Source organism: Sturnira hondurensis, unplaced genomic scaffold (assembly GCF_014824575.4).
Source record: "Sturnira hondurensis isolate 20B ecotype Veracruz unplaced genomic scaffold, ASM1482457v3 Scaffold0004474, whole genome shotgun sequence".
Classification (NCBI taxonomy): Eukaryota; Metazoa; Chordata; class Mammalia; order Chiroptera; family Phyllostomidae; genus Sturnira; species Sturnira hondurensis.
Genome location: NW_028077105.1, coordinates 12,789,887 through 12,811,113, shown reverse-complemented (window position 1 = coordinate 12,811,113; position 21,227 = coordinate 12,789,887). Strand labels below are relative to the sequence as shown.

General features: G+C 36.2%; 1 non-coding gene across 1 annotated transcript; it reads right to left on the bottom strand.

Moving 5' to 3' along the window:
- Positions 1-18,666: 18,666 nt before the first annotated feature.
- On the bottom strand, positions 18,667-18,799 carry LOC118986834 (small nucleolar RNA SNORA42/SNORA80 family). The gene has a single exon (XR_005066465.1). It is a non-coding gene; the product is annotated as a small nucleolar RNA SNORA42/SNORA80 family (small nucleolar RNA).
- Positions 18,800-21,227: the final 2,428 nt, after the last annotated feature.

Here is a 21,227-nt window from a genome sequence, read left to right as displayed (position 1 = left end):
AAGGGCAATCATAAGTTACTCTTCTAATTAATATAGAAAAAAATTAGACTTAGTTACTCCAACCAACCAGTTACTCCTGATGAAATTGCTCTATAAAATAGATATAACACCACCTTGGTCACTAAATCTCAATTACATTGTTGTCGCAAGAGTATGTTTGTGATAGAGACTTTCCTGTAAGTCAGCAGGGCAACTGCTTGGCTAGCTGCCTACTGAGCTAGCTACCCAGCACCAAGGAATAGACAAGAGTCACACAAGGTACTTATGCTATTCACTCAGCTTTTATTGAATGTGAGTTCACTCAAAGTAGAACCTTAACAAACTTTAATATCCTACTCATACTCTAACAATCCTAGAGAAATATAACACACACAGCAATCAATGGGGAATAATGAACCCAAGTCCTAGAGTCTCAGTCTGCAGGTCTGGGACACTGCACAGTAGGCAAGGGTGTCATCAGTATCTTACAAGGAAGGATTTTCAGAATCAACTGGGCAGCAGGGTAGAACAAGTCCTCAGTCCACTAGGGCAGAGCCTCCAGTGGCCGATGCCAAGGGAGATCAGTGTGGCATGGACAAGCACACTGGTGTGTGGAGCTCAGCTCTCAGCAGTGGTCTGGAGCCTGCCTCAGTTATAGCTTTGAGAGAGGTGCACTCCACCCTTCTGGGTCTCTTGATAAGTGGCTTGGCACCCCTGATGGAAACTGGGGAATTTCTCTAGGAGCCTGTCAATGGGTAGTCCCACTCTGCAGACACGGCTGTTCTGGTCACATGTGCAAATATGTTAGGTGTGTCTCCTTGCCAGATGTGTCTAGAGTGAATTAGGTTGTATCCTTCTTCAACCAAAGTATCTCAGCTAACTGGCAGCCATCTTGGTTGATAGGAGTGACTCATTTTGTTTTATATATGAGGTCTGTCCAGAAAGAGACCAGCCTTTATTAATATAACAAGGACAATTTTCATGACATCTATGTAACCAGGTAGCCAAGCAGAATGGACTGAAATGTGTATGTGTGAACATACACATACACATTTCACTGTACCAGTTAGTGGGGGCAATAGTTGCTGTTAAGTGAGCATGCGTACTACTGTGCGGCCATTACATTCAAAATGACAGCAAATAGAGCAACAGAGTTGCGCCAGATTTTGCTATTAAGCTTAAGCATTCCTCCACAGAAACTATTCTGCTGAATCAGAAAGCTCCAGCTATGGGCAACTAGTGATTGGCAGCTTCATCATGACAATGTGCCCATGTATGCACCACATCTCCAGCAGGTTTTTCTGATGAAACGTCAAGTCACCCAGGTGTCTCAGTCCCATACTACAGGCCACATTTTGTACCTTGCAACTTCTGGCTTTTGCCAAAACTAAAATCACTCTTGAAGGGGAAGAGATTTCAGACTGTCAATGAAATTCAGGAAAATAAAATGGGACAGCTGATGGCAATTGGGAGAACTGTGTGAGATCCCAAGGTTCTTACTTTGAAGGAGACTGAGGTGTCATTATCCTATGCACAATGTTTCTTATATTTGTATCTTCTTCAATAAATAGCTCTATTTTTCACATTACATGGTTGGATACTTTTTGAACAGACTTAATACTTACCCAATCTTGACCAGACTAATGCTATTTTATTGGTCCTGCTCTCCACAACTGTAAAATGTGAAGACTAACATAACTCGGTAACTTTAGAATAAGACTGAACCTCCAGTAAGAACAAATGTCAATAGTCATTTGGAATGACTCCTTATTTTTGTACCTATTGAGTATTGGCAAATTCTTTTTATTTTCAATGTTATTCCAGATATATTGAGATAATGATTGAAAAAAAATGTATATCTTTAAAGTGAACAATGTGATATTTTATACAAGTATGCCCTGTGCAATGCTTACCACTGTCAAGCTAATTAGCATATCCATTGTCTCACATAGTTACCATTTAGTAAATTCTTATAGATTCAGCATCAAAGTATAGTTCAATTTTCAGTTGGTATTTAAAATGTATATCTTCTCCCTGGCTGGTGTAGCTCAGTGAATTGAGCTTGGGCCTGTGAACCAAACAACCGTGGTTCAATTCCCAGTGAAGGTACATGCCTGGGTTGCAGGCCAGTTCCCAGCAGGGGATGCCGAAGAGGCAACCATACATTGATATTTCTCTCCCTCTATCCCCCCTTCCCCTCTAAAGATAAATAAATAAAATCTTTAAAAAATGTATATCTTCTATAGTGTTGATCAATATTCAATGTAAATAATGTTTGGAGTTTTGTGTTCCAGCTATTTAAATTGGTAATAAAACAGTATTTCAACCCTTAATATATTTGGAGTCTAGAAACAAATCAGGTCATAATGTACACTTTATAATATACATGATCTGTGTGTCGATAAAAGTCACTGCTTTTTATCTGTCTGTTGATAAAGGTCACAATTTTATAAAGACAGGCCCACATCCAAAATATTAGTGCACATAAATTGCATGCATATTATATACATAGGCAGATATAAACATAGACATAAATATTGAAATGTAGACAATAGAAATATACAAACATATATTTCCATAATTTATAGAAACCTATGGTGTTTGGTTCCTTTCTAGTACCTTCAATCAAATATGCTAAAATTAATTTTAAAATATACTATTTAAGTTTCATTGTTAGTTAAACTTCAAATTATGTCTGTTATAGGTTCAGATTTGTGAATTTTTAATAAATAATTCGAATTATGTTTATTTCCAAAAATACAAAAAAGGTTGGATAATTTTATAATTTATACATTATTATAGTTCTAAATGTATTAAAATATAAATATGTTGATTTCTTATGGTTTATTTTCAATACTATTATATACAAAATCAATTTAAATGAGTTGTGGCACATATAATTTATTGTAAAATTACCCAATTTTAAAGTATAATTCCTACTTTGAACTTTGAGAATGGATACATTGACACAACCTGAAATTGCAAACTTATTTTGAAACAAGATAACATATGGGTGTTGAGACCATTTTATTTGGTTTTTATCAAAAGACCCATGATTATTTTCTTCCAGAAAAACTACCAGTGCAAGTAATTAGTAGACTGTGCTTTACTGGCAAGGCTGATTTCTAATTCCTACCGTGATGCTGCTTGCCTCTCTACGCATTTGTAGGACTATAATTACATAGGAGGGGTTAGACTTGGCTTGGTCAGTAAGGCGCTCAGCCCTCTCAGAGCAACGGGCAGTGGGAAAGTGGCAGGAGCTCGAGTGCAGCACTTGGTGATGTCAAGCCTGGACGAGCTGCCTGACTAATGGCCGACTCGGCCGAGCTCAACAGGAGCCCGGGGACAGGGGCCTGAGACGGACATTGTTTCCTTCAGAGCGAAATGTGAGATGTGATTGTCAGTGAAGTACATAAAGCCAGTCAGAGAGAAATAAAGAGACAGAGAAAAACAAACAACGGCAACCTCAAACCCTGAGATTAAAAAGGCAAAGCAGGAAGCACCACTATGTTGAGATTTTATAAACATTTTTACTGCAATTTGTATTTTGTTGACTGTTCATATGTGACACAAAATACATTCTGCATAATTTAATGCAATATCTTTTGAGAATCTGTGACCCACAACACAATACTCACAATGCCACTTTATATAAAAACAGTTTGAAGATTTCACTGGCAAATGATTCCTTATAAGTTTTCTCTAACATTTTGAGTGATCTATTAGGTAAAACTACATACATGGCTGGCTTCTCACTGCATTCATGTCCAAGATGCGTATGTCTGATTCTATACCTGTATCCATATCTCTCTACAATGTGCACACACACGCTTTGCTTTCATTTACCCTGGTATTCTCCAGACTGTATTACATTTGGCTCTTTTCCAAGGCTTTATAGCATACAACAAGTATACTTAAATTTTTGGCCAATGATATTTGACTTCTTTTAACCTCTCCCCAGCACATGTAACTTGTTTGAAACAGAGACAGATGGCATCTTACAGGTATCGAAGATGTTTATACAGACCCAAGTTACTTAGACATTGTTTAGCATAGTGAGGGAATGTGTCATAGGGAGAGGGAATGGGCTTCAGTCTTCAGATGTAGCTTCAAAACCTACCTGTGCTACTTACTGTCCTTAAGCAAGTTATTCAATCCTCAGATTAACCAGTTACTCTTCCATCAAATGGAGACTATAATACCTACCTTGCACATTTGAGCAATTAGATGAGATACCAACTAATAAAATCTGATAGAGGATGTGCATATATGTAAATATGGTTGTACACATATGTGTACACACATAGACACAATTCTTGGTCCTAATTACTATATCTTTAAGATACAAGGGAAAGGTGACTCAGTCACTCTTTTCTCAAGCTTTTCTTTCTTTTCTGTGGTTAGCCTACTTGAAGAATTAAGAAACTTCATCCTAATGATAAAGGAATTCTTAAAGATAGCATGGACTTTTCAGCATTATTTGAAACTCTCAACTGTAGTGAAATATGTTAAGTTTTAGGAAGCCTTGCCAACAAATGAGTTTTGATGCTCTATTTAGAAAAGGTCAGAATTATTGTCAGGACTTTGAAGAACAATATAGCTCTAGACCTGATAATTATTTCCACTGAGATTGTCAATCACAGAGCAAATGAAATTAAAGTCCTGATTAAATATTTATCTATGGACTGAAGAAAAATAATTGGTAACTTTCAAAAAGTTAAAAACACTCTCATGAAGGAAGTTAATCATGTTGTTACCACTGTTCTGGATTCTGTTTGCTCCAAAGTATGAGATCTTTATCTTTGCAAAACAATATCATGAATTAGAATGTATGGAACTATTTGAATATCTTAGACTGTGGCCTAGTATAGTGGATAGGTTACACATTTTGTACACACAGTTACAAAAATATGCTGTGTATCAAGATAATGACACAATACAACCCTCTCTTTTGACATTGGATCAGTTAATCCAAAACCTTTTTTTAAGGTAGTGAATTATGAAAGTCATACATATATACCTGACACATTTTATTTTAACTCAAATTATAAAAGTCCCTTCTGTTGATGTAGTGCTTAAGACTCTTCTTTGTGTGAGGATCACTGGCTGAAATTTGACATTTTATTTTTTACATAAAAATTCATAATTTATTATCTATGGATTTTTATGTATTTATTTATTTTACAGTGGAATAGAGCTTACAGACTTGGAAAATCATTTGGGAAAAAGATAGTTTTGAGATTTTTATCATCATTTTTCCAACTATTCTCTAGAAACTTATTTTTATGCTTTTATGTAGTTTTTCCAGCATGTTAAACTACATTTTTTAAACTGTATTTTTACACTCATAAGTTAATTGTATCTGTAACAAATCCTGTAGTGATGTATGGTATGAGTACAGCTGACATAACAAGGTATGAGTTTGTGTGTTCGCCAAGCGCTGTATAAACTTCATATTTGAAGGGACAGGACACAGTAGTTCAGTGCTCCGAACACCTCATAAGTAAATCGGACCCTTACAGATGGTTAGCATCCTGATCTCTCCCATATGACAGCATCACTTCTGAGATATCATCTAAGAAATGTCCTATTTCCAGGGAAATTTACCTGCATATTATTAGAAGATGCAAGACAAACTGTGGCTGTGATATGGTGCCGTGCTAAGAGCTATACACAGAAAAAACTGTGTTCCTTTAAAAAACATTTTCAGTTGATGTTCTGTGTGGTTTCATCGAGTTATTGTTGGACCCACTGAAAAGAAAGGGTATGATGAGTTCATGGAACTAAAAAGAAAAAATCATTATTGAAACAAAGTATAACAAAATATGCATATACACATTTGTTACTATAACAACATACATATAATATAGGCATACATATAGAATGTATATATTATGTGTATACATATACATATATGTGTATATATTATATATGCACATATGTTTTTCATATCACCTGGGGAGTGATGTGATTGTGGTTCAAACCTAGGACTTGAGACAAATTATCTTTACCAATTAACAGCCATATAACCTGGAGCGATTAACTTCTCTGCCTTGGTTTTTTCATCTTTACAATGGAAATAGCACTTCCTATCTCGTTAAATAAGCTCCTATCTGTAATATGCTTGGAGGAGTGCTATACACAGTAATGGTGTTTATAAGATGTGTGTGCATGCAGACAGAAACCATGTGTATGATCTGGGAGTACTTGTAATGCTTTGACTTCTCAAGCATAAGGTATGAAATACATTTCATAGCTTGACAGAATTTATTATTTGGAGCCTGTTCCAGTTATCTGTGCTACATTAATGGAGCCTATGGTAGAACACCTGAAGCTGATAGAGAACATCATCTTTTATTACATTCATCCCTGGAGAGGCACAGACACCTTTTGTCAACAGGAAAATGAGTATTATGACTGCCTCTTTTCTAAACAGAATCTCCATATCTGTGTTAAATTTGATCATATGGTTACTTTAAAGGGCACAGCAGACATGGTATTTACAATGCCAAAAATAGTACACCTCACAACAAATTCTAAAATATTTCCATAGATATCTAAAATGGCATTTTCCTGTATTCCTTGTTGCAATTTCTGATCTAACCCACTGCCACAGGGACTGCCAGTACATGGTGGTGATCTTGATAACATTTGGGCTTTCATTTCAACTCGTGATTGGCCTTTAGCAGTCAGAGTAAGTGAGGCTGTCATTCCATCTTCCATCCTTATGAAATTGAATTTTATGAAAGAGACGGAGCCTAGAGTTTGAGAGCTTTGATTGACATCTTCTACATGGCTGCCTTGCTTTAGACACAGACAACAGTGCCCTAAAACTGCTGGGCCTCTGTATAAGCACAGGAGGAACAGATGGGAGGGAAAGAAGTTGGGACAATACCAGGGTTCAGGACACTATGACACACCAGCCACTTCTGTTCCCTTCGGCACTATCCATGCTTCCCACTCCAGTCCTGTTAAATATATAGCATTTGCTAAACAGAGAAACACTGATGGTGGTAATTATATTATTTACTCATTGCCTCAAGTGGGAGAGGACAGGAGTATGGGAGTGGCATTTTACTTTGTTTTGAATTCACAAAATAAAAATTCATACAAAGGTGCATGAGCATTTATTAAGACCAAAACTGAAAGCAACCTAGATATTGCTTCTCCGATAATGATATATGTGGCATGTTTTTGGACTCTTTATCAGCTTTTCAGAAAAAAACACATCTGCAATTTTACCTAGTTGACAAATTTCAAATTCTCCAGATGGCAGCTTTAATATGTTTAATATAATTATGCTGTTAAAAAATAGCAATAGAGTCATCTCTAGAGAAAGTCATTTGCTATGAGAAAGCAATAACATATGATACATGAAAATAAGAACATTGCAAGCTACTTTTGTTATTCAGCTTTAACTGAGCTCTTGGTGAATAAAAAGTCAGTACTGAACAAATAAATGATGCAAGTGATGAACTTAGCAACTTATTCTACACAATTCCCGAAGTTCTTTATTAAATAAAACTAACCCATTCCTCATCTGCTTTTCTGTGTATCAGTAATGTTAGCCACATCACAATGTTTTTGTTTATATGTGAATAGAAAGAGATTTGGAAACAGGTGAGAACCAATTAAGTAGATCTATAGTGAGGGTGTCATTTGAATAACTACACCTGGGCTCTCTCAAGAGTTTTGAGGGTTTCTTCCCTACGAACCATTTCAGATATTAGCACATCTCATAATATAAAACTAATTCTGCCAGATAACATAAAAATTCCATGATTCATCTTATCCCCTATTCCCAATCCCATATATTCACTAGTGTCTTATATATGCTTTATGTTGCTCAATACTTACAAGACATCATCACTGGCTATATAATCCAAGGTTTAAAAGTCTGTGGTCACAGTCTTCTGAACATTAGACACTTCTTCCTGTGTTATAAATATTTAACTTCTTTGGGTGTTAGCTTAGTCTCAGATCAGTTAAGACTTTGTTGTGGAGAGCCTAGAAATTCAAGGTCAAATGGACACTATAACCATTCTAACTCCTGCCAGTTATGTGCTTGGTGTGAGCTCTGAAAACTGTCTAAAACACCTGTCATTTTGCTGTCTTCTGGTTCTTCAGGGAAGTTAGACTTTCACTGAGTAAAATTACAGAATCTGTGGAAAAATGAAAACAATGATCTATGGGAGGGCTGTGCCCACAGGGCCCCTCTGGCCGCCATGGATGAGAGTAAGTCTACCAAGACATGATCTTGGGGAGGAAAGGTGGCCAATCTCTGAAAGGAGAAGGGCCAAGAGCCTTTTCCTCATTGGGCTTTTATTAGGTTCATTTTTGCACAGGAATGCAGGTAAAGCTCATTAATTGTTCTCAGGCAATAAGAACCAAACAATAGATAACAAAGAACTCTGAGGGCCTATTTTGAGTTAGGGTCAGATAGCTAAAGAGCTATAAACTTTGAGGAACAAACTACTTCTTGCTTGGACCCTTATTTAATTGAGAGCATTCTAAACAAAGCAGGTTTCACAGGATTTTACATATTCTTTCTTAAGCCTGATTGCCCTAGGGAACCCACCCCTTTCCAGCACAGGGTGGTACCCACCATCAGCATTGTTTCAGGCTTAAGTCAGGCAGCCAAAAGATTAGGAAACAGAATGAGGACTCTGGCTGTGTCATAGCAGAGGGATGGGGTTTTGTCACCCTCTTTTGCTATAGCCCCCCAAGTCCTTCCTTGGGGCCTCCACATGATCGTGCCTGTCTTAGGTTGTTCCCCACTTCGGGAATCTTACCCATCATTGGCCAATGGACCAAGCATTGGGGGCCAGTTATGGATGAAGTGAAAGGGGCCGAGGTAGTGCCCCTGCAGGGAGATAAGCTTTGTCTTCTTAGTGGCTTATGGTCTGAAGGTCACTCACTCAGCCTTAGCCGTGGGGGTGTTACAGCTCCTGAAACCAGGCAGGGCAGTTCCCAACAATGATCCATCTACCAAGAGTGCTGTGATTTTTTTTAGCTCATTTCATATAAATACAGGGAAACTTAAAACTTAATAAAGGAGAGTTTGACTTCTAAGGTACAAAACCATTTTATGGCACAACTCCTGATAAATGTCATTTTGTTCAGATTTAGTGGGATTATTAGTCTATTAAGTGCATTGATAGTACAAACTTTTAGTTTATTTTTTTCCAAAAGGCTTATGTCCTAAGTGAATTGCACAATTCATAGTAATAGAGTTATAGTAATAATAAATATTATTTTATGGGGTTATCACAATAATTATGTAAGGTTTCAAAACCATAAAGCTATATATAAAAACAGTAATTGGAATATCTTTTTTATCTTTTATCTTGCACTGAGAACATAGGATCTCTTGTTTACTTACTTATTGAATTAGGAGAGTATTTGGTAATAAAGCCTAGTTGGTGCCCTTAAAAATTTTGAAAGAAACACTTAAGGTCCTACTAGTAAATTAGTTGTAAATTATTTGTAGTTAAAAACATGAACATTGAAGTTGGAATGACTAGGGTTAGATCTCAACCCTATCATCACTGTCTCCTTTGGGGCATTATCTTATCTTAATTTCCTTATCTTTATAATTAAGGCACTGGTAGATAATCCATGTAGAACTCATCCAACTAACATTTTAAAGTGTTTAACATAGTGCCTAGGATATAGTAAATACTCAGTTGATTTTTTTAATAATTATTATATCAGAATCTAGACTTGCTGTCTGTTCAGTAAGAGGTCAGAGATTAGTGTTATGATAAGGAAGTATTAAGTTAAAAACATTCAAATCCCTCCTACCAAAAGTCAAATAATATTTGGTGTTACACACACAAACACAAAATGTGGCATATGAACACACAGATCAAACAATCATATGACTTGCTACTTCAGGTCAACAGCAGTCAAACAGTATTTTATTTGTACTCCAGTGTTAATGTGCTACTTTTTGGAAGTCTATTTTTTCTTTTTTAATCTAGTATAATATGCTACTCATCAAGTTGTCTTTTGAGAGCTTGAGTGTTAGCTATGAAATGATTATAAATTGCTATACAGAATCAACAGCTGTGAGGAATAATAAATGATTTTGGTATCACAACAACTAGAATATTAGCTGACATATTTAGAATTTTATAGAATTGGCATTAGTAGATGAAATAGTAGGAAAATTCCTAAAATACACTATTTGACTCATATGTGGGACAATTAAATAACCCTATTCATTCAACCTCAGAAATATGTGATTGATTTTATATTTTAATAAAGGTCTGTTAAGAAATGCCATGCACTGTGTTTCAGTAATGCAGCTTATAATAAAATGTAAGAAATATAAACACTTAGTTTTATTGAGTTACTATGAGATTATGCCAAACCTTCCCCAATATTTCCTTGAAAATCTTTACTATGCTTACCTAGATGGACAAAAAGTTTTTTTTTAAAAAATAGATGTTGTTATACATCACATGTGAAAGATGAGGAAAGTAAAGGAAGATTACACAGAAAATGATGATGTTTAAAATCTATTTTTTTACCATAGTATCACAGTAGACCAGATACATGGGGTATTGAATCACGAAAGAAAATATTCATTAAGAAAAATTCCCTTTTCAGTAAACAAGTTACCCATGTCTGCCATGTTATTTACATTGCTGACCAATTGAATAAGAAACATTGGACTCTCTCTGACTGAAATATCCTGGCACAAGTATCAGTCTGGAATGCTATTTGTGCTAAAATGCCAGAACCCAAACTTGTATGTTGTTATAAATCAATAATAGCAGCCATGTTAAGATACAACCTAGGCATTTAAATGAGTACTCTACATCCATTATTGCTTTAACCTTTACAAAAATCACAGGAGTTGTGTACTACAATTCCCCCATTATGTAGATGAGGAAACTGAGGCTTAGAGAGATTAGGTAACCTCCTGTGGTCACATAGTGAGTTACGATTCCAACATGATTTTCAATGTCTAAAACTTGGGTTCTGAACCACTGTGACATGTTGATTTCTATTATAGTCAGAGTCATTAGGGCCAGATGACTTTTTGGTAGTGTTTTTTGTTGCTTGTTGTTGTAGTTTCTTTCTTTGTTTTCGTTTTTTTTTTTTTAAAAGCAATTATGAGGAAAAAAAGACAGAAAATCCTTGGTTCAATCGAATAAAGATTAACTGTTATTTGTGGCTCATCTTTTAAAAAATCTTACAATTTTATTTTGTTCCCTTTAGTGAACCACATACACACACACACACACACACACATACACATACTTGAATGACCCCAGTTACTCAAAAGAAACCAAAACTTTTTAGGGAAAGTCATGTGTTTATCTTTGTGCTACCTTACATATATAATCATTGCAGACCCTTCTTCAAGTTTGTTATCTTCACTTCATATATGAGTCAGGCCTCTTGGTACGATGATAGCAAATTGTCTCCATTATATCACATGCATGTCAGATTGTTAAAACTGGAATGCATGTTCCCACTCACTTTGTCCACTATGAACAACAAAGAATCTTAAGGTGGTAGAACATCGAAGACCTCAGCAGCTCAACAAGATCGTAAAGACCCAAAGTACTTCTAAAGTTTTTACAGCTTTTCAAGAGATTGGCTTAAAAATAACAGAAACCAACGTGGAGATTCCTTTTTGAATATGGAGCCAGACAGGTTTAGAATATGTTCAAGATTAAAATTTATGGGCTTTACCAAGGTAAGCAGACAGCAAAGAAACAGAAAATGCTGCAGTGAGTCAAGTATAGGAGAAACTAAAGTCAAGGCAAGATCGCTGGCTGGAATGTCTCACTGAAGGAGCAGAGTCACGTATGGATCAAGGAGACAGTGCTAGAACTGATTTCGTATCTCCTTCACTGGGAGTGATAAATTGTGCACACCTGACTGGAATGTAGAAACAAAGGTCGGCAGCCATTTCTATTAACTAAATTCTGACAAACAGATGGCCATCCTGTGGGTCTACATGCAAGTCTGTCTCAACTTCCATGGGCACAATGAAAGAAATAAAAATTCCAGGCTATTTTGGGAACTCTTTTGCCCTTTCCAATTTTCATCTTGACATTCTCTCAAGTAGGAAAAGTAGTATTTCCTACTTTCTCTGCCGTAACATGGCTAACGTTACTTGTTAGGTAAGTAATCTTCTGCAAACAACTAAAATGCAAACCATTTATTTATGAATTCCTGAAATCCCACAATTTCTATTTTATTAACTTTTGACAAGCTTTGTCATTTCTCTGCAGTGCACTTGGACGATAAAAATGAAATTTGGTGGGCGCACTTGTCTTGAGTGGCACCTGACCTTGAGTCCTCAGGGACTTGAGTATTAAGACAAGGTAGAAGCTCAGGTTCCTGAAGGAGGGAGAAGATACTGAAAAAGGGAGAGTATAGGATAATAACAAGGGGGCCCATAGATAACTTCATTTTATAATTTAGCACTAAAATTTGATTTATTTCCTAGACTTTAATAACACTCTCCTGTTTTTAAAATCAAGAAGTTCATATTCCACAATGATAGAATTGAAAGATGATGTTTTTTTTATCTCAAAGGCCACATATAAGATTTATTTTGCATTATTTGCAATGAGTCAGAAATTAAATTTTAAAGATTTCAGAAAATTATACTAATAGTAGGAGGAAAGCTATTAATAAATCTTAGTTATTCTGAGCAAAATGCAGTGTCTCAAGAAAACCGTTTTTTTTTCCCACCAGTCAAAACAACCACCTATAAATATACCATGTTGGCTTTAAAAATTTTAACATGAGCACTAGGGGTGGGGGCAGGGCTGGAAATAGAAGACAGAAAACTGTACTTGAACAAGAAATAAATTAAAAAATTTTAATATGTACATGTACATGTGATTTTTTTTGTTAATAAAGTTAAATGGCAACAACTAACTAGAAATACTAAAGTTTCCAATGCAGTGCAAACATTTGAAGCAAATTGTTGGCGACTGAATTCTCTTCTATTAAGATGTCAAACTTACTTTAAAAAAGTATTATTTTTGCCCTGACCAGTGTGGCTCAGTGGATTGAGCGCCAGTCTGTGAACCAAAAGGTTGCCGGTTTGATTCCTAGTTAGGGCATATGTCTGGGCTGGGGGCCAGTACTCAAGAAGCAACCAATCTATATTTCTCTCACATATCACTGTTTCTCTTCCTCTCTTTCTCCCTCCTTTCCCCTTTCTCTAAAAATAAATAAATAAAATCTTAAAAGTATTTTTATCTCATTGTGGTTTTAATTTGCATCTCTCTAACAGCAAGCGATATTGAGCATCTCTTCATGTGTCTCTGGATCCTCTGTATGTCCTCCTTGTATAAGTGTCTGTTCAAGTCCTTTCCCCATTTTTTAATTGTGTTAGTTGTCTTCTTAGAGTGAAGTCATGTGAGTTCTTTGTATACTTTGGAGATTAAACCTTTGTCTGAGGTATCATTGGCAAATATGTTTTCCCATACAGTTAGTTGTCTTTTTATTTTAATGCTGTTTTCTTTAGCCGTGCAGAAGCTTTTTATTTTGATGAGATCCCATTTGTTTATTCTTTCCTTTATATTCCTTGCTCTAGGGGATATATCAGTAAAAATGTTGCTGCGTGAAATATCTGAGATTTTCCTGCCAGTGTTCTCCTCTAGGACTTTAATGGTGTCATGGCTTATATTTAAGTCTTTTATCCACCTTGAATTTATTTTGGTGTATGATATAAGTTGGTGCTCGAGTTTCATTTTTTTACATGTAGCTGTCCAGTTCTACCAACACCATTTGTTGAAGAGGCTATCTTTACCCCATTTTATGTTACTGCCCCCTTTGTCGACTATTAATTGACTGTAGAGAGTTGGGTTTATTTCCGGGTTCTCTATTCTGTTCCATTGGTCTATGTGCCTGTTTTGATGCCAGTACCAGGCTGTTTTGATTACAGTGGCCTTGTAATACAGTTTGATATCAGGTATTGTGATCCCTCCTACTTTGTTCTTCTTTCTTAACATTGCAGCTGCTATTTGGGGTCTTTTATGGTTCCATATAAATTTTTGAAGTGTTTGTTCTATGTCTGTGAAATATGCCATTGGTACTTTAATAGGTATTGCATTGAATCTGTAAATTGCTTTGGGTAGTATGGACATTTTGATGATGTTAATTCTTCCAATCCATGAACACAGTATATGTTTCCATTTGTTTGTTACCTCCCTGATTTCTTTCTTCAGTGTTGTGTGATTTTCTGCATATAGGTCTTTTACCTCCTTGGTTAGGTTTATTCCCACATATTTTATTTTTGTTTTTGCTATATCAAATGGGATTTTTTTCTTGATTTCTGCTTCTGCTGATTCATTTTTAGTATATAAAAATGCCTTTGATTTCTGGATATTGACTTTGTATCCCACTGTTTTGCCAAATTCATTTATTAGTTCCAGCAGTTTTTTGGTAGAGGCTATAGGATTTTCCATGTACACTATCAGGTCATCTGCAAACAATGACAGTTTTGTTTCCTCCTTTCCAATTTGAATGCCTTTTATTTCTTTTTCTTGCCTAATCACTGAGGCTAAAACTTCCAATACTATATTAAATAGAAGTGGTGAAAGTGGACAACCTTGTCTTGTTCCTGATCTTAGTGGAAAAGCTTTTAGTTTTGCCCATTGAGCATGATGTTGGCTGTAGGTCTTTTGTATATGGCCTTTAGTATATTGAGGAATGCTCCCTCTATTCCCATTTTTCTGAGAACCTTTATCATAAATGGGTGTTGTACCTTATCAAAAGCTTTTTGTGCATTGATTGATATGACCATGTGGTTTTTGTCTTTGCTTTTGTTTATGTGGTATATTACATTTACTGATTTGCTTTACACCGGTGAGAATGGCTATCGTAAACAAAGCAATAAACAATTGTTGGAGAGGGTGTGGGGAAGAGGGGACTCTGGTCCACTGTTGGTGGGATTGCAGACTGGTACAACCATTATGGAAAACAGTATGGAATTTTCTCAGAAAACTAAAATTGGACTTGCCTTTTCACCCAGCAATTCCACTGCTGGGATTGTATCCTAAGAACCCTTAAACACCAATCCCAAAGAACCTATGCACCCCAATGTTCATAGCAGCACAATTTACAATAGCCAAGAGTTGGAAGCAACCTAGGTGCCTGTCAGTAAATGAATGGATCAAAAAATTATGGTACATATACACAATGGAATTTTATGCTGCAGAAAGAAAGAAGGAGCAAAAAAAAAAAGCTCCTACCTTTTGCAACATCATGGATGGAATTGGAAAGCATTATGCTGAGTGAAATAAGCCAGGTGTTGAAGGACAAATACCATATGATCTCACCTCTAACAGGAAGCTAAACAACAAAACAAACAAGCAAGCAAAATATAACCAAAGACACTGAAATAGAGAACAGGCTGACAGTGACCAGGGGGGAGAGGGGAGGGAATTTCAGGGGAAATAGGGGAGGGATTTAGAGGAACATATATGAAGGATACATGGACAACAACTAAGAAGGGTGGAAATGGGAGGGAGGGGGGAGCACGAGGGTGAGATGGGATGAAAGTAATAGACAGAAAACTGTACTTGAAAAATAATTAAATAAAAAATTGGGGAAAAAATAAAAGTATTTTTAGAAAGGGTCATTTTATTTGTCCCAGTTTTCTCAGGTATAAATTGAGGAGTATGGAATCTCTTCCAGTTTGAAAAGTCAATACATTTATTTTATCTTGACAATATGCAGAAGCTTGTTGTGAATTTTGTTGTCATTTATGGTAAAATAAACTTTGTGTGATGGTACTTATTAGATTTTTGAAAACTTTTTTAGTTTAAGCCTATTCTGCTAGGTAAACAATAACTATTAGAATTCACATTTACTATATAATGCAGAAGTGAATTACAACTCACATTTACTATGATGCAAAAAGTTAATTTCCTGTTTTACCAGTACATACATATATATTAAAGAAGAATTAATAATAGTTGTTATAATATTTAACATTTTATAATCATAATTTGACCCAGTATTTCTGTTTTGTGGGATTTAGCCTGTGGTTATATCAACACACATGTACAAGGATGTTTAATGCATTTGTGTGTGTTATAGCCAAAAATTGGGGAAAAAATAAATGTATGATAAAATTGACTATTTAAGGGCATAATGAGATAGATCTGTATAAGTGAGGGATGTGCTAATGTTGGGAAACCTCCATCACACATCGCTCAGTGAAAAGTGCAAGATGAAAAGCCATGTATACATATAGTCCTGTTTCTGTAAATAAAGTGATGTGAAAATAATTTACATACACATTGGGATGTGGCAAAGGTAGGTTTACAGTTGTGAGTACACAAAACACAGAGTTTATTCTTGCACTGCTATTCATTAATTATTGTGTTATTTTTCAAGTGAATAACTGCACACCTACTTTTGCCCCACCCAGTATATCTGCCTATATGCTGGTATCTCCTCACAGTGTTTTTTGAAAAGCTATGCACCGAAGTGTGCTTCCTCAAACTGAGAAAGGTTACTAAGACTGGATGGTTTATCTCAAGTTTAAGTATTGAAATAAACGTTGTGTCTTATTATGTTTTAGGGCTGGAACAATCTTTATAACAGAGCCAGAGAAAAAGAGATACAGAAAATTGAATTATAGGTTAGTTTATTGATACAAAGCTGCCAAATAAAATTTTATTTAACCCAAACTAAAACTGTGATGAAAATATTTCAAGTAGAGATTTTCTCAGAGATAAAGTTAGAATTGAACATGACAAAAACTAAAAATATAATCAATTATATTAATGATCTAAAAGGAGAGAATGGAGTAATTACATTAGTAGATACATGAATAATGATTGTTAAAGATTGGCCTCTATTTTTATTTTAAAAAGTAAAAACTTCATGAGTGGTAATAATGGAAGGGAACAGAATTCTTTTTGGAAAGCAACAAGTTATGAATTTATAATAAGCTAATATGCAGAAGTCAACCACACACACACACACACACAAATTTGTATAGAATAAAATAGACAAGCATAAAAGAGACTTACTCTGTAAGATACTTTATATAAAAATGACACACACTCAATAGCAGTGTATGTTTTTCAAGGCCATAAACATATATTTGTAAGTCAGGTGATTGAAAGGATGTAAAGTCTGTATATTACAAAGGGTACAATGAGAGAAAGGGGAATAACTCTAAGAACATGGGTTGAAAGAGGCCAATAAGAAAATAAAACTAACAAGACAGAAAAACAAGCGCTTTGCCCTGACTGATGATGATATAATGTCATGATCTGACCAGTGTGATCAGAGAGATTCTCTGCACTAAAAACATGAGGCAAGAATGTAGCATATACCCTCTAACGAGCAGAGGGCTGCAACATAAACAGTGAAAGCATTTTTTGTTTTTGTTTTGTTTTGTTGTTATCTTGTTTGTTTGTTTGTTTGGTAGATGGAGTCCAAAAAGTGGGGACAGAGCACAGGGGCTGTACACCGAGACCTATATTTCTGTTCTACCACCTACCACCTCTCAGACTTCAGCAGAATCGCTTAGCCATACCGCCTCTTTGGTTCTTAATATGAAAAATGAGACAGTAATAGTTACCTCCCTGGGTTTTGTGCAAAGTCGATGAGATAATATGTGAATTGTGAATACTGTAAATCCCCAGCGCACACAATGTTTTAACAAATATTTGTTCTGTCTTTCCTCCAACCCCGCACCCCACCCCCCTGACCAGAAACTTCACAGTGGATGCACACACCCCGTGAGAGGGCATTGCTAGAAAAAACTATAGCTGCTTCTCTAAGTTACCACTCCCTCGATACTCACTGAATTTTTCAGAAAACCTTCCATTCTTCAGTCCTATCTCTAAAGTACACAATCGGTGATAAAGCTACTTATGATGGCTAATAGGGCCAATCAAAAAGAGGAGAAATGTAGAACAATTATAAGTGAAGAATGGCACATTAACTTACTCAGTCTGCATAACCTTGTAAGTAATGTTTGATGAAACTATTAGTTCTGTCATAAAAAGGCTGATGCATGTTGATGTAACTTCATTTTAGCTTTGCAGTTGTGGCAAGTGTGTCATCCTCTCTCTATGTTTTTACAATTAATGATGGTACTGCTATTTTCTTCCCTAATTGAACATTTATTGGGAGATTACCCACTGTTTGACTGATGTACTTCATCCTCCCTACTTCTTCCCTGTCGTGTCCCCACAGTTATGATGCTCATAATTTAGAGTTTAGATTCTTCTTGCTGATATTTTGCATTCCTGCTTACTGCTTATTCATAGAGTAAGGGGGAGAGAACTCTCTGTAAGAGTGAGCTTTCACATAGGTGATTAGCACTGGTACTCTGAGACTAACCGCCTAATTCTGATGCTATTGATGCATTCCAACAAGGCACGTGCACCACGGCCTTACATCACAGTGGGCCTCCTTTCTATGAATTATTGACCGTGTGGTAACAGTTAGAGGGAGGTTTCATCAGAAGGCAGTTCAAGGCTTAGGAGTCTGGGGCATATGTGTGAGTTCTATGACAGTCTGTTTATTAATCAATCAGAATATTACATTCCACTGTTGAGACTCTGTTGGGATTGGGATTGGGATCTAAACTCTGTTGGGTTTAGATTATGCAGGGTAGAACAGACCTGGGTTCTCTTTTAGTAACCACTGCCGTGACTAAGTGAAAATAAATATTTTTTCCACTGTCTAACCCACTCTTTGCCTGCAGCCTATGGGTAGAAGCTTGGCAACGGTTCAGGGCCACAGTTTGTTCGGGCATGGGGCACTACAAGAGACTCAGGGAAATGGTCCTGCCATAAATCCAAACCCGTGCACTGAAAATGGAGATTTGACTAGGCAGGACTGTTCCTGTTACAACCCAACCATTACAGTGGTACCCAGTGTGTCTTAGGAAATACAGGTGTTATGCAAATAGCTGTCATGAGCTTATTTTTTCTCTCAGTGCCTGATGGAAAAATGTGCTGTTCAGCTAAAGGAGGCAGAGGGGAAAGAAAGAGAGAGAGAGAGAGAGAAAGGAAGGAAGGAAGGAAGGAAGGAAGGAAGGAAGGAAGGAAGGAAGGAAGGAAGGAAGGAAGGAAGGAAGGAAGGAAGGAAGGAAAGAGAAAGGAGGGAGGGAGGGAGGGGTAATGATTTTTATTCAAGAAGTCTTCAAACTGAGCTACATGTATCTAATTTAAAATTCTATTTTCTGTTTCAAGAGTTAGTATGTCCTTCTGACAAGAAATAACTTTAAAGCATAGTGATGTTAGTAAATTAGGGATTTTAAAATAATTTTCCTGTAAAACCTGTGTGAGAAAAGTGCCGGATCTTAGTCTGGAACATCAGGTCCTTTCACAATGTCTCACTCACTCCGAGCAGACAGTGTGCCACCGCGGCCGGAAGAATAGAGCTGGGTTTCACTCACACCAGCCCTCCTGGCTTTGTGAGATGCAAGAGAGACTTACCAGCTGTCTGGATCTCACTTTTTAATATAAAATGGCACTGCTGTAGTGTAAACCAACCTTAATTTTATTTTTTATTTTTTGGTTACTTGGTTTGTTGACTTGTTTTTCTCCTCTCATGTTTAGATTTTTACATGTGCCTTAATTGTAATACTATAAGCATATGAATGTGAGAGATTTTAAAATGCTTTATTTTTTCCATTGGAATGGAAATTTAATTCTATTTTTAATTCCCTTTCAGAGCCCTCCTGTTACCTGGTTACTATAGGTAACAGTATGATAAAAAGCCATGTTTGATTTATAAGCCAATACTCTTAGGGTTAGAAGAACCCTAGAAATTGGTGGGGTCCTGCATTTTGCCTATGAGGAATCAGACCCCTAGAGAGGGAAATGGCTTACCTAGGGCATCGCACCTGCTTAGGGGCAGATCTGCGTGCAGAATCCGTGTCTCTTGACTTGAGTGGTTCTTTTTCTACTACACCCCCTTTGTTCTCTTCCCTTGTATAATGTGACAACCAACCTGTCACATGGACTTCCAAACTTTCTAGTGGATGAGTTCAAGTTGTTGACAGTGAGTAGGACAATATAATTTATCCTGTGACTCACAGATGATGTCCTGTGAATATTGCTTGAAGTCTCGATGTACTCATCCCTGAGAGGACTGTTGGGGTCTTCATTTGAAATACACCTGAAGAGGTCATTCTCACTGTTAAAGGCAAATGCCAGATATGGTAACAGAGTTATAATCACTAAGTATAGTGTCAATGTGTTCTTCTTTCCCTCTCATCAGTATGCTCATATATATATATATACCCCTTTTTAATATTCTAGGTTTGTGTGCTGGAGAGACAAATATTTGACTTCCTTGGATATCAGTGGGCACCTATCCTGGCAAATTTTGTACATATTATTATCGTCATTCTTGGTTTATTTGGAACTATTCAATATAGACCTCGTTACATAAAAGGAGTAAGTACTCTTTTTGCCTTTTAAAAATGTTATTGAAATAGAAGATATGAAAATGTCTTTACAATGTGTATGTATACTCTCTCCTTGAAGTGCTATGTGTTTGTTTTCATAATTTCGGGTTACATCTACAATAACTTAAAATGTCATGTTGACAGCACGTGACAGTGAATGTAATCAGATTGTTCTTATCAATTGTGCTTTCATTGAAGTTTCTTCTGTAACTAGAAGTAGAACTGTACCCTTGTATTTCCATATTATAAAGTCTTGGCCTCTGATTTAATAGATTTAATGGGAATTTTTCCCATTTTAAATCATCACGTTTTTAAAATTGAATAAAGATAGTTTAACATTAATATGAAGGAACTTATAGTTTCATTGTGAAAATGTTAACACATATTAATGTTGATATTTGTCACACTTGAAAGCCAGAAGAATCTGGACCAATATCTCTGTGTTCTCTATGATTCCCTTTTTGGCTTAGAGGCAGTGTTTTGCATTCCCACCCGAGTTAAACTTAACTTAACATGAAAGTGAAATCCAACTGCATTGCAGTTGCTATGGGAACCATGATTTAGGATTTTTTACTTTTGCATGTGCCTCAGATCTCAGCTATAGCTCTTCATTAATGTAGTTTTTTTCAGTCTCATCATTTTTCTGTTTCTTTTTTTAACAAAAGGAAAAGTCTATAGGCATTTATTTAAAATATAAAGTGAGTTTGTGGTAAAGGCACACAGAGAAGATAGCACAGGTAAAGCTCTGCCTTATTCAACAGAAACCAGCAGGTTGTCTCCGGCTGCGCGAAGGCCTCCTTCACATAAAATTTCCCCTATG